The following is a 14,966-nucleotide window of genomic DNA, read 5'->3' as shown; positions in this document are numbered from 1 at the left end:
CATTACCTATGTCCCAAGAAAAGCTGTCAAAGCCCAAGTCTTGGCGGATTTCATTGTAGAAATCCCGAAGCAAGTCATTCCTGAAATACATACAACTGCCACTGAACCTTCTGACCCTGAAGCCTGGAAGCTTTTTACCGATGGAGCTTCCAGCATTGAAGGGTCAGGAGCTGGGCTCATTTTTATCCACCCCGAAGGGTTAGAATTTACATATGCTCTCCGACTTGAATTTCAGACCACCAACAATGAAGATGAATAATAAGCATTGATCGTTGGTCTGAAAATGGCCAAAGAGATGAAGATCCAAAAGCTACAAGTCTTCATAGACTCGTTTCTTGTTTCAAGTCAAGTCAATGATAGCTATGTAGCAAAAGAGCCCAACATGAAGAAATATCGTGATAAGGTAAAGGAATCGATGAACACGTTTCAAGAATGCACCATCAAACAAGTCCCAAGATCATAAAGCAAAAGAGCCAATTCCCTGAGCAAACTGGCATCCCTCATATTTGCACACCTCACCAAAAAAGTATTGGTAGAAGTATTGAAAACTCCTTCAATTCAAGAATTTGAGGTTCAAGATGTAATCACTGAAGAAGGTCCTAATTGGATGACTCCCATAGAAAAGTTCCTCAAAAATGGTGAGTTACCTCTGGACCAAACAGAGGCTGAAAGGGTTCGAATCAAGTCCCGCCAGTATGTGTTGGAAGGAGAAACTTTTTATAAAAAAGCTTACCTTGCACCACTACTAAGATGTGTGGGCCCTGAACACTGTCAATATCTGATCAAAGAGGTTCACGAAGGGATATGTGGAGCTCATTTTGGGCCAAGAACGGTGGTTGAAAAATTGATGAACCTCGGATACTTATGGCCCATGATGCACCGAGATGCAACAGAACCAACTCAAGAAATGTGAAGCTTGTCAAATTCATGCACCTGTTCCCAAAAGCCTAAAACATGATCTAGTCCCCATCTCCTCGGCTTGGCCATTCCACAAGTGGGGAATGAATATCGTTGGTCCATTCCCACCAGCCAAAGGTGGGATAAAATTTTTGTTAGTAGCCATCGACTACTTCACCAAGTGGCCTGATGTCAAACCACTTGCAAAAATAACGGGCAAACAAGTCATCGACTTTGCATGGGAAAGCATCATTTGTCGCTATGGGCTGCCAGGAGTGTTGGTCACGGATAATGGGAAACAATTTGCTGAGAAGCCTTTTAGCACATGTGCTAAGAATTCAGAATCGCTCAAGTGTTCAGCTCAGTTGCATACCCACAATCCAATGGCCAAGTTGAAAGAACAAACAGAACCATTGTGGAAGGAATCAAAGCAAGGCTGGGAAGACATAACAACAATTGGCTTGAAGAACTTCCAAATGTTCTATGCACAATAAGAATGACCGAAAAAACAAGTCACAAACGAACACCTTACATCTTAGTGTTCGGATCGGAAGCCGTAATCCCAGCAGAAGTCGGAGTTGTGACTCAAAGAACACTCAACATGGATGTCGATCAAACAACAACGAGACCATGCTGAATTTGCAACTCCTTGAAGAAATTCGAGACCAAGCCGCAATACAAGATGTTAAGTACAAGCAAAAAATGGAAGCTTATTACAATGCAAGAGTGAAATATGAATGTTTCAGGCCAGGAGATCTTGTACTCCGAAACAACGAGGGCAGCAAGAAAGAAAACCAAGGAAAACTAGGCCCAAAGTGGGAAGGACCGTATACAATCCTTGAAGCTCACAAGGGTGGGTCCTACAAACTGGCCGACGCAGAAGGCAAAAAGCTTCCAAGACACTGGAACGGCAAAACCCTTAAAAGGTTTCATGCCTAGTCAAGAACTTAAAATGTATTTCAAGAGATGTATAACTCTCCTTTTTGTAAACAACAACCACTTGAATGAATGATGAAGTTTTTATCATAACTTGTCTTTACTATCATATAATCAGGTTGAGAACCTAGCAAGAAACTCCATTGCAAGGGCCATGTAAGGGCATGAGCTCCCAGACCACATCGCTAAATAGGTTCAAGGGTTAAATGAACCTATATAAGGGGTGAGTTCCTATATCAATCCAACTCCATGAGACTGAGAAATTTTTTCACACAAAACTTGCCTCATAGACGGGTCTGAACAGCCTACATCATTTCGTTCCTTAAGCTTTGAAAAAGTTTACGAAACAATTATACACTAAGTAATGATACAAAGGATAGACAACATGTGATTTTTACCTAATGAAGCCTTGAAGCTAAAGTGACTGCAGAAAACTTCTTAAGGAAAATCAGCTAAAAAACACATTAAACAAACAAGACAAGCAACAAAAATACAAAACATCGAATTTTACGATTCATAAAAGGGCATTTAAAGGCCAAAACTAGCATCATCCATAATAGCCATTCAGGCTAAATAAGGAAATCACAAAGATTCCCATAAAAGTGTTCAAAAGGCCAAAAAGGCCAATCACAACCATGAAGCAGAAACCTTAAGGGTTCCATGCTAAACCTAAATTGTTAAAAGTACATAACGTTGTTCAAAGTGCTAAGATAGCTACGAATCAATTGTTCAAACATCAGAGGCAGGCTTTGAAGTACTGGCACCACCACTCTTACCTTTCTTAATCTTCTTCACTTTTGGGTCACCACCAGCAACAGCTGAACCTTCGAGACTGGCCACATGAGACCCGCCACTATCTTCGGACAAAGTCTCTTCACTGTCACCCGAGCAAGAACGCTTCTTGGATAACGCCTCAAGTACCTCAGAGCAAACCTTCTCATCAAGCCCAACCAATTTTAAACCCTGCAAAACAGAAATGGGTTTACCAAAGCAAGAAGAAACTTCACCCACGTAGGGGTAAGTAAGCCTTTCCATTGCATGAACGGAATCCGAAAAAATCTTGGAAGCTTCAAGGTTGAACATAGGCGATTGCTCCAAGGTTTGACCAGACTCGTGGAGTTTGAAGCCAGCAACTAAACCCAGATGTTTTCCATAGCTCAGCAACTTTGTGTAAACGCCACCCAAAACTGAGTTAAATTCGGTTAAGTGAAGAAGGTAAGTCACAACTTGATGAAAACCATGCTCGATCAGCCATCGGTTGTCATTAGTAGCTTGGGTGACTGAAGCCTTCAAACCAGCCTTCTCCATAGCGAAGGCTTTCTTCTGAACCTCCAAGGCTTCCCTATCGTCTTCCAGCTGAACTCTATCAGCTTCCATCTTCTTCTTCAACCCTACAATACCTCATGATTACGAGAAAGCTCATCAATCTTCTTCACCCAATCCTCCTCTTTCTTCGAAAAACCATCAACATCTTTTTTCATCGCCGCCATGGAGGCCTTCATCCTCTCATTCTTCTTGGAGAATTCTTCATACTCTTGTATCCCTTTCTGAAAGCGAGTAACACCCTCAGCTAAAAGGGCAGAAAGGTTGCAAGAGCTAAGAATCACCCTTGAAAGCATGGCATCACCTTCCATCTCAGATATTGTATTACGAACCCCATAGGGAGCAAAGTTAGCCAAAACCTCAGCACAAACCTCCGGATCCTTAAAACTATCACCAACCTTAACATTCCAATCAGGAACATAAACCTCATCAACACCCATCCTAGACAATCCCTGAACAGAAGGTATCGCAACCTTCGTAGCAACTGACTTCTTATTCTTAGTCACGACCAATCCTTGCTCTTTCTCTGCCTCAACACTCGGACCCTAATCCTCAGCAACCTGAACATCATCACTAACATCCACATGCTCATGTAAAGATGATGGACCAGAAGACTTCAACAAACGCCGTTGGAACGGCGGGTAGAAACCTTAGGAGCAATGGACTTAGTGAAACCTTTAACATTCGGAACAACCACATAACCAGAACCTTCGAACCTATGCTCTGTTCCTCGAACAACAGCGTTTTCACCAACAGTAGCTGCAGCATCCCCAAATCCAACATAAGAATTGTCATCACTCTTCACAAAATCCAAAGCCGACATAACTACTAAAACAAAAGAAATTTGTCAATAAGCATATCATGGAAACAAAACAAATGCAAGATAAGCAAATGCATACCCTTATCATTTCTTATAAGCACGGGATCACGATTAGGCTTATCCCACAACTTGCTAATTCCTAACAAAACGAGAAGATGTTCGGGAAAGGGACGAAGACGTGACGGACACTTCCTAATAGATTTCAAAAACACATCGTTCAACTTCGAATCAGACGGCTCTGGCTCATTCAAAATGGCCTCGGGTTGTCTCCAAACAAGTTTAAAAGGAACAATAGAATCGGAAACGAAGAAAAACTGATCATTCTAGGTACCAAGGGTTGTAACCGTCGAAGAGATTAGACAAGTATCAACCTGAGTATGCTCAAAGGTATACCAATCGCTGTTCTTCGCTAGATGGAAGAAACGGCGAAAACACAACAGCGACAGATCAAACCCTAAAGCCCTGCATAAAACTTCAAAATGCAAAACCCTAGCAAGCCCCAAGGGGTGAATCTGACCAAAAGACACACGATAATATTCTAACACATTCAAAACAAAGATCGAAAAAGGATGACGGAGGTTATAGAACTCAAAATGGTTACAATAAAGAGCAATTGACTCGGCCAGACAACGATCGATCGAAGCGTCGGCCGGCGGAGCCACTAGTTTAAACTCTAAACCTATACCCCAATCAAGGCAAAACGATTCGACTTCCTCCTGGGTTAATCGGGAATAACTCACCGACAAATTCTTACGAGCATCCATAATTTCGAAAGAAAAGGGGAATATGTGAACTAACCTGGTGAAAGATCGAAGGGAACTTGATAAATGTGTTTGGAGAATAATGAGGAAGTGTAAAAGAAAAACTAAAGATAATAAGCAGTTGATAGTATTAATAAGCAGTTATTGGGAACTGCTATTTGCAGAAACCACCCAATCAATTACATCAACTGTCTTGTCAGAAATTCAAAAAATAAGCAAACCGTTCAAAGCCTCGAAGCCTTTAAGCAATAACAAAATTTGTTTGAGCCTACTTCCCAAAAATGACTCTCACACATTAACACTAAAAAGGTTAGAAGGTTATAAGGTTCTTTTCCCGCCTAATTAAGGAGAACAAGTACGTGAACAGTAAAAGCATGAACAGTAATGCATCACATCACTGTTCACATCATCTCTCAACCGTAAAAAAAGGGATATGCTCAAAAAAGTATATTATTATATATCATTAACCATAGGTCAACAACCTCCCGCGCATAAAAGGGTCAGCCCTCTACCACAAACAGGAGATTCACTAGTTTACCCATTAGACAAAAGACTTACATTCCTCTCTCTATATAAAGAATGTAAACTCAGTCATGAAGTACACCAGATCTGGGAGATAACACATACTCTCTAATCTTTTCTTCTTCCTGGAGAAACTTGCACTTTTCATGTTTCTTTCTTACTCAAAAAACTACATAGCTTCACTAAGAACTCGCATCTAAAACCAGTTCCAAACATCTCGGTCTTGGATCCTTAGTGAACAATAACAATAACAACTAAACTAGTGAACCTCTCTCTTCGTTTCGCAAATGTAGAGGGACACGACGACCTGTGTTAGGTTAACTGGAACTCTTGAAGCCTGTTAGACTAACCAGTTTATTCACTATCATTGGTCTTATAATTGTTGTAGCAACACCGCTAAAAGCGAACCAACCCACCTAATCGGCTTGGTTTTAAACGATCCGAGTCCTAGCCAAGGTTCAAATTCAATAGTACTTTCAAAGGCATACACATCAAGACAGAGAATGCATCTTCATTTGGTTATGCATGGTGTCGGTTATGCGCATTCCGTTGTCGGTTACGCATCCTATGTCGCGTTACCTGGGCTTACACCGGTTACGCATCCAATGACACATGGGGTCGGGTTATAGGCATAACGTATCAATATCATTTATGCGTAACAGGGGGGGCGGGTTGCATGTGTACCGGCGCCGGGTGATGCATCAAATGTCGCATTAAAAGTAGTCACGACTCCGATTACTTGTTTGTAGATGCATTACACACCCACCAGTATTGTGTTACGCATTAAATGTGTCCGATTCCATGCATACGTCACCTATGCATACTAATCATATTGTTCACAAACATATTAAATAGCTTAATATTAGAAAAGAAAGCCTAATTCTAAACATCCAAATCCATGCATATTGTATGATCAATCAAATTCGTTTACTCATTTTTAACTTTTAAAAAAATAAATTTCTTACAACAAAAGAAAATTTCAAAATAGAGTTGAAAAAACCTGTTAGTGGTAAATTGGATGTTTAAACGGATTGCTAGTGGACACTTTTCCTTGTTGTTCACCATCACATAACTCTTCATAAAAACAATATTGTTTATCATCATTACTTAGCATCACATATTCACTTTCAAAACACACATTCAAACTCCTCTTAATTATAAGCAAATTTAAAAAACAAATATACCTCGTGTGAAGCTAATCGGAATCTGTAAAATGACTTTTCAATTCTTGAAAAAAAGTAAAACCGTAAATGCAAGTCTACAACGTTTTTCTCATATAACTTCGTTTACGGTTATATAATTATGTTCACTTATTCATAAATTTTCTTTTAAACTTTTAACGAACAAACTAAAATGAACATGCCATCTCCATTTTTTTAAATTAACGAACATTAACATAAATATCTGTTCGATTAACTGTTCATGTTCGTTCTTTTGTTTGCATGTCATTTGAACCATTAATTTTGTAAAAAAATTGAACTTTCAATCATTTAGAAAAAAATTGAACCATAATTTTTTAACTACCTACTGTTAAAAATTTTCAAGTAAAATGAATTTAAAGTTAAACACCCGAAATGATGATTTCAAAAAAAACCCTAAAATTTACAATTTTCTCAGATTATACATATTCGTACAGTAATTAACATTCCCATAATGAATAATTAAAATCCAATAACCAATTAATAATTACAAGTAACATACCCACCGTCGAATTCTTAGTCTTCACAAATTATGCATGCCTACCAGCCGCTGGAACCCTAATTAGTCGGAAAGAACCTAGTATAACCAAATAAAATCTAACCAATGGTGAATCTGAAAGCATAGATCGTACTTGAAAAACATAATTTTAGGAATCGAGAAGCAAATCAAGAAGTTGAAATTAAACTTGGGACCTTTTGAATCTTTCAATTGGACATTACAAACACCTAAACATCTTCAAATCGAGCCATGATCATCTTCTTGTTGATTTAGGTAGGTGAGAAAAAGAGAGAGATATTTATGAGGTTTAAATTTCAAAAGAATCAAAACCTGCTCCAGATGCATTTTAGGGTTTTTTGAATTTTGGATCACCACCTACCTGGATATGCCAGTTTTGAGGGCGGGATAAGTTGGGTTTGAGTTTTTGTGCATAAAAATGTTGTGCATTGTGCATCAATAATTGTAAACTTATAATTTTAAGTGTATTTAGTGAAATGACTCTTTTGCCCTTTCTATATGTATTATAATATAGATAGATAATATAGATATATTGGGCTACCACATCACTACAACACTAAAATTAAAACAACCTCTTTGCTGACTTGACGTCACACGACAAAAATCGTCTCATGTTGTAGCCCCTCCACTACACATAGCCTTAGTGGAACCTGACATGAAGATCATGAAGAGTTCCATACATTCATAAACTAGATTTCACATGTACATGATTAATATAATGATGTGTGATGTGTCTTCATATTCTAATCACGACATTCTAATCACGAAATTGATCAAGACGTGATATTAGAATATATGTTTACTAGCTTTTGAACCCGTGTATTACGCGGGATATGTTAAATGATAAAAATAAATAAGGTCCGTTATTTCAAATGTAATTCTTAAAATACTTATAAACTAATCTAATGGAAAAAAACAAACGGGGTTAACGAAAAGTACTAAAATAGCTTGATTTCAATGAAAACGGCAGGTGTTGATTTGCAAAAAGTTAAAAAAATATATTAAAGTTGCGTAGTTGGTCAAACCTAAAGTATGAAAATAACACTTAATTCAATAATGAATAAAAGAGAAAGGTTCAAATAAGAAGTTTGATTTTCCTAAGAATGCTAGGAATGGGGGTATTTTAGTCTTCTACCTTAATATTGAAAACCCACTTAATTTAATTTCAAAAACCCACTTAATTAATCTTACAAATCTACTTAATTTTCACTCATCTCCTACAACCACCACCGCCCACCGCCACCACCTTGCCGGAAAAGTCTTCGGAAATTTTGTCAAAAATTTTTGCCGGAAAGTCACCGATAAAACACAATGAAAAACACTATGAAAAAACACAATGGAAAAAACACTATAAAAATAAAAAAACAATGACAAACACACAATGAAAAACACAATTAAATAACATAACGTAAAAAACACAATACAAAAAAACACTATGAAAAAATAAAACACAATTGTATAACACAATTTTGTAAAACACACTTTGTAAAAACCCACAAATTTTTTTTTTATTTATATAAAGCAATATGGTACTCATATAAAACACAATTGCATGCCCTCAACTTACCCAAGCTCATGAAGCCCAATCTACGACTACACCATGCTACTGACCCACGCTTACCAGGCTCAAACCCATCAACCTTCTTGCTAGCTGTTCAAGCTCACGTTATTCAAGCTACCCCAAATTAATCTACCTCAACTGCTTCTACTCCTGCAAATCCTCATGGTGCCTCAAGTCACGCCAATTAAGCTACTCAACGATCATGAAGATATTTTTCGTTCCCTTTCTTATTTTGTCTTTATCTTAATTACGTATTGTAACGCCTAATTATGGCTTTGAATTGTTTTTGAACTATTTATCTTATATTTTGTGAACTCTTTCATTTAATTGATTGTTTGTTAAAGCCTACTTCTATCTTATTTCTTACCTTCATTAACCTTAACTACTTATAAGCTACCCCATTTTTAACTTTAAATACTTATATCTTTACAAGTCGTCTTAAAATTTCTTTGCTTTACTAAAATTCACTGTAACTTTTGAAACTATTTTTTTTATACATTGGTGACTTTCTAATGTTCTAAATTAAAACTTCTTAAAACTTTTGTTTCCTCAAAAATCATGTTTTAATCAAACGTTTTGTAAATCCACACGATGGGACGAATCATGTGGACCATCCAACGATAACAATAATTATGGTCCGGAACATAATTATCGAAGTCCTCGCATGAAAATCATGGTGCGCAAGATTGTGTGTCATAATATAGAATTGAAAGTGATTGGAATAACGGTACAAATGTAAATATGATAGGGACATGGTGGATATGCCGATGGTACATCCTATATATAAGTGCCCTTATCGGATTTGCATTTGGAACGTTGTTTTAACTATTCAAAGTTCTGTACTATGATAAATTTTTTAAATTTTATTTAGTATTTTTTTTCTCAAAATCTAATAGTTTCCTTAATTTCGGGACGAAATTCCCTAAAGTAGGGGAGACTGTAACAACTCGGTCTTATCGAAACTTATAAACCCGACTCGTTTCGGTGTTCGGGTCATTTTATAAAAATGTCGCGTTTAACAAATGGATTATTTTATTAATATTTAATTGTTTCTTTAATTTCATCTCAATTGTATCCAATTTTCAAACTTCAAGGACCAAACTGAAAATATTAATATAATCCATATAATAAACTGGATACCAGTTTAGCAAACCCGACCCATATTAGTTTTCTTGAACCCGAATTCAAGAATCTCTATATTGGGCAATAATCTACGTTTATTTGATGAAATTGATCTTGTGTATCTCGTAAACTAAGTAATTTCGGCCTAATCGTCAATCCAATTATGTTATATGTATTAAAACGAATCTGCGGTTTGTAATATACTCGACCGACCCTAACCCTAAATCATTGTGCATATAAACGATCATAAAAACACAATTAAACTTCCAGATATCATCCCCTAGTCGTCGTCGTTAAAACCCCCAATAGTAATTTGTTTATCATCAAGTTCGTGATCATCATCATGGACGACGCTTTACGACTCAGTTAACCCTCATCTAAACACCAAATAAGGTAATCAGATATATGAGTTTATTCGTCGTCAATCAAGTAGTAATAACCCTATGCTTGATTAGCTAGACACAAACTGGTTTGAACGATTTGAGATTCTAGGGTTTGTTCAAACTTGTAAATCTTTTCTTCTGTTTATAATTAATTATTTTCAGTTTATAATAAATCACCAAGTTGGCTCAGTTGGTTGCGTGGTCTGCGTGTATGCGCTGAGCCGGCCAAGGACACAGGTTCGAGTCCTATTTTTGGGGAATTTATTTTTGTTTATTGTTTAAAAGGATTAAACGATTTTTATATTAATATTAACGGTAAATAAAACTTTATTTTATTAGACCGACATCGTTTACTTGGCATTTTCGGTATTTTCATAAAATTATATATGTATTTATAATTATACGTAAATATATGTATATAAGATTTAATAAAGATTTTGGCAAATATAAATTATATAAATACCTTAAACGTATTTTTCTAGCTTAAAATAATTATTTAAAACAAATATCTTTATATAATTTATCCAAGGTCTTATAAATAGTTACTTAAGTATTTTCAGGTAATTTTGTAACCAAAATAATATTATTTATGAGAAACCGTTGATAAATAAAGTGATAATAAAATTAATAGTAAATCTAAGTAATATCAAACTTTCGTTAGTACACCCGATCATCAAATCTCAAATCTCTATACATTGTTAGCTTCGTTATTCTATCCATATTTATTTCCTCAATTATTGTAATAGGATATTCCTGTCGGTATCATTCCCGAAGAGCTTCGTTTTCCGCTTTCTTACCTATTTATTATCTCTTGCTTAATCATCGAGGTGAGTACCACATTCCCTTATTTTACTTGTTTTTCACGTTTTGGGGAGATATGCGTAAATATATTTCTCATTATATACTTATACTTAAACTGCAACTTTGTCTTATGTGTTAACAACTTATACCTTACTTGTTTATGTGCTTATTTGCTTTGTATGCTTTCGCATTCGGAGAGGTCCAACATAATCTCAGTCTAGTATGATCGTACGCCTGTCGTTATAGCCTTTGTGCTTCTCGACATCTCAGATATACTTTCTCATTTGGTTAATTTGTTATTCTCATACGACTTGTTGCAAATACTTATTTTTATATACGTACTATATGTACATCTAAACTGGTGTGTTGCTCACTCAACCTTGTGTTGACAAACTATATTATTTTCAACGCATATGCAGGTTATCGTGTGACGTGATTATCAAGATTGTTTGAAGCAACTTAGGATGCATGTTAGAGAAAAGATACAAGAACTTAATTTTGGATGTTTAATGTAATTGCTTATTTATAAATTTGATGTACTTGAATTATTTGAAATTATTAAATAGATATTGAAACTTATATTGTGCATGATAATAACCTTGAGAGCAGTGACAATCAGTTCGCGCCCCGGCATTTCCGCCGTAGGTTGGGGTGTGATAGATTGGTATCAGAGCCGAAGGTTTAAATAGGTCGTTAGAAATTGCCTTATAGACACATGTTTAGGAACCCTATACGTGCCTATCTGTTTACCTTTATGTGTTCAAATTAAATTGTTTACAGTTTTTTTTGATTATTTATTATCTATTGTAATGTTATGCACACACACACAAACTCCGAGGTTATGCCTCAACATTCAAAGAAAACTTTTCAAAAAAATTAGATTGCTTTTACTTTCGGGAAATTCCTTAAGAATTCCCACCTGTTGTTTTTACTCGTAAACCTTAAGGCTAGGTTATGTGGCATGTCCCTATGATAAATGAAAGGGGAAGAGAAACTGTGAGTTGGGCACTGGCAAAACGGTTCCAAGAACCAAAGGTAAGATGCTATTCCTTACCTGGGTGATAACCTGACCACAGTACTCAACCCTATGGACCCGAGCGAGACCCATAAATGCCATATGACCGACACCTTAGGTTAATTTTAACCGAATTCACGGTGATTCGTGGCTAAACTCGGTTTTCCCGATTATTGTGTTCCGTTATTTAAATGGTTAGTTGGGTGAAAAATCCATGGAACCCATGGGCACTCATACTATTCATTTCCTAACTTGATTTCGTATTTTTGTTGGAGTAATCAACGTGGTGATTCACAAGATTCTCCGACTACCCATATTTATTTCGATAGTTTGTTATTTAGTTTGGTCGGTTAAAACGCCATGTAACGCTCATTGGGCTGACAAACTTTATTGCATTGTTAATTCATTAATTAGTTGGGACAATCATATTGCCATGTAACGCTCATGGGCTGTCCAACTCAGTTGTTTTTCGCTAGTTCGTTGGGCCATTCAAATTGTCATGGAAAGCTCATGGGAGGCCAACTCCACAGCTTATATTTCGTTAGTTTATTTTAAACTTAATAATTTAAATTTTAAACTGACTTAACTCCTCATGTAGTCATCACACATTAATCTTACTGACTATATCATTTAATAACTATTTACGCAGTGTACCCCACTCCTCTTATAAACTTTTACTTTTGATCCTCATGACGCAATTCCCTTTACTTCTCAAAGCAATGTTATTATAAGTTACCTACGTACTTAGACATTTTATTATCCTAATGTTGTCCTCACCTCATCCTTCATCTTATAAATCTTTATTTTTGGTCCCCGTAAAATTTCTCATCTAAGAAACCACCGTCATCCACGACATCAATCGTTTGCTTCACACGACCACCGCATAGCTGCTTGTATAGCCAAAAAGTTAACTGTTGCGATCCCTAGGATAGTAACCCAAATTCGGAACCTTAATGCAACCGATTCAAATTTTCCCACTAATTTCCCCTGCTGGTGACTACAAACCATCTACCTCCACTCATCCTCACAACAAGAAACGTAAGAACCTTGCTGCAACAAATCCTACCCACCTGCAAGTCTCCTCAAACAAGAAACCTTACCTCGGTCCTTTTCCGTCATGCTCCACTTGTAACTAACATCACTCGGTTGAATCCCTATGTCGTCATTGCACCCAATGTAACCGTTATGACCATCTTGCTAACACCTGCCGTATCCCGCCGACTGCACAACTTGTTCCGCAACAACCTACCCTTCTTGCTCAACCCGGTGTTCATAATATCCGTGCGTGCTACCATTGTGGAAACCCAAATCACCTCTGTAATGCATGCCCTCAACTTACCCAAGCTCATGAAGCCCAATCTACGACTACACCATGCTACTGACCTACGCTTACCAGGCTCAAACCCATCAACCTTCTTGCTAGCTGATCAAGCTCACGTTATTCAAGCTACCCCAAATTAATCTACCTCAACTGCTTCTACTCCTGCAAATCCTCATGGTGCCTCAAGTCACGCCAATTAAGCTACTCAACGATCATGAAGATATTTTTCGTTCCCTTCCTTATTTTGTCTTTATCTTAATTACGTATTGTAACGCCTAATTATGGCTTTGAATTGTTTTTGAACTATTTATCTTATATTTTGTGAACTCTTTCATTTAATAGATTGTTTGTTAAAGCCTACTTCTACCTTATTTCTTACCTTCATTAACCTTAACTACTTATAAGATACCCCATTTTTGAACTTTAAATACTTATATCTTTACAAGTCATCTTAAAATTTCTTTGCTTTACTAAAATTCACTGTAACTTTTGAAACTATTTTTTTTATACATTGGTGACTTTCTAGTGTTCTAAATTAAAACTTCTTAAAACTTTTGTTTCCTCAAAAATCATGTTTTAATCAAACGTTTTGTAAATCCACACGATAGGACGAATCATGTGGACCATCCAACGATAACAATAATTATGGTCCGGAACATAATTATCGAAGTCCTCGCATGAAAATCATGGTGCGCAAGATTGTGTGTCATAATATAAAATTGAAATGGTTGGAATAACGGTACAAATGTAAATATGATAGGGACATGGTGGATATGCCGATGGTACATCCTATATATAAATGCCCTTATCGGATTTGCATTTGGAACGTTGTTTTAACTATTCAAAGTTCTGTACTATGATAAATTTTTTAAATTTTATTTAGTATTTTTTTCTCAAAATCTAATAGTTTCCTTAATTTCGGGACGAAATTCCCTAAAGTAGGGGAGACTGTAACAACTCGGTCTTATCGAAACTTATAAACCCGACTCGTTTCGGTGTTCGGGTCATTTTATAAAAATATCACGTTTAACAAATGGATTATTTTATTAATATTTAATTGTTTCTTTAATTTCATCTCAATTGTATCCAATTTTCAAACTTCAAGGTCCAATCTGAAAATATTATTATAATCCATATAATAAACTGGATACCCGTTTAGCAAACCCGACCCATATTAGTTTTCTTGAACCCGAATTCAAGAATCTCTATATTGGGCAATAATCTTCGTTTATTTGATGAAATTGATCTTGTGTATCTCGTAAACTTAGTAATTTGGGCCTAATCGTCAATCCAATTATGTTATATGTATCAAAACGAATATGCGGTTTATAATATACTCGATCGACCCTAACCCTAAATCATTGTGCATATAAACGATCATAAAAAACACAATTAAACTTCCAGATATCATCCCCTAGTCGTCGTCGTTAAAACCCCCAATAGTAATTTGTTTATCATCAACTGCAATATCAAGTTCGTGATCATCATCATGGACGACGCTTTACGACTCAGTTAACCCTCATCTAAACACCAAATAAGGTAATCAAATATATGAGTTTGTTCGTCGTCAATCAATTAGTAATAACCCTATGCTTGATTAGCTAGACACAAACTGGTTTGAACGATTTGAGATTCTAGGGTTTGTTCAAACTTGTAAATCTTTTCTTCTGTTTATAATTAATTAGTTTCAGTTTATAATAAATCACCAAGTTGGCTCAGTTGGTTGCGTGGTCTGCGTGTATGAACTGAGCCGGCCAAGGACACAGGTTCGAGTCCCGGCCAGCCCAG

This window comes from Bidens hawaiensis, unplaced genomic scaffold, assembly GCF_021521415.1.
Source record: "Bidens hawaiensis isolate Kalapana, Puna unplaced genomic scaffold, B.hawaiensis_p1.1 tig00033129_1, whole genome shotgun sequence".
Lineage (NCBI taxonomy): Eukaryota > Viridiplantae > Streptophyta > Magnoliopsida > Asterales > Asteraceae > Bidens > Bidens hawaiensis.
Note: the sequence above shows the minus strand (reverse complement) of the source record.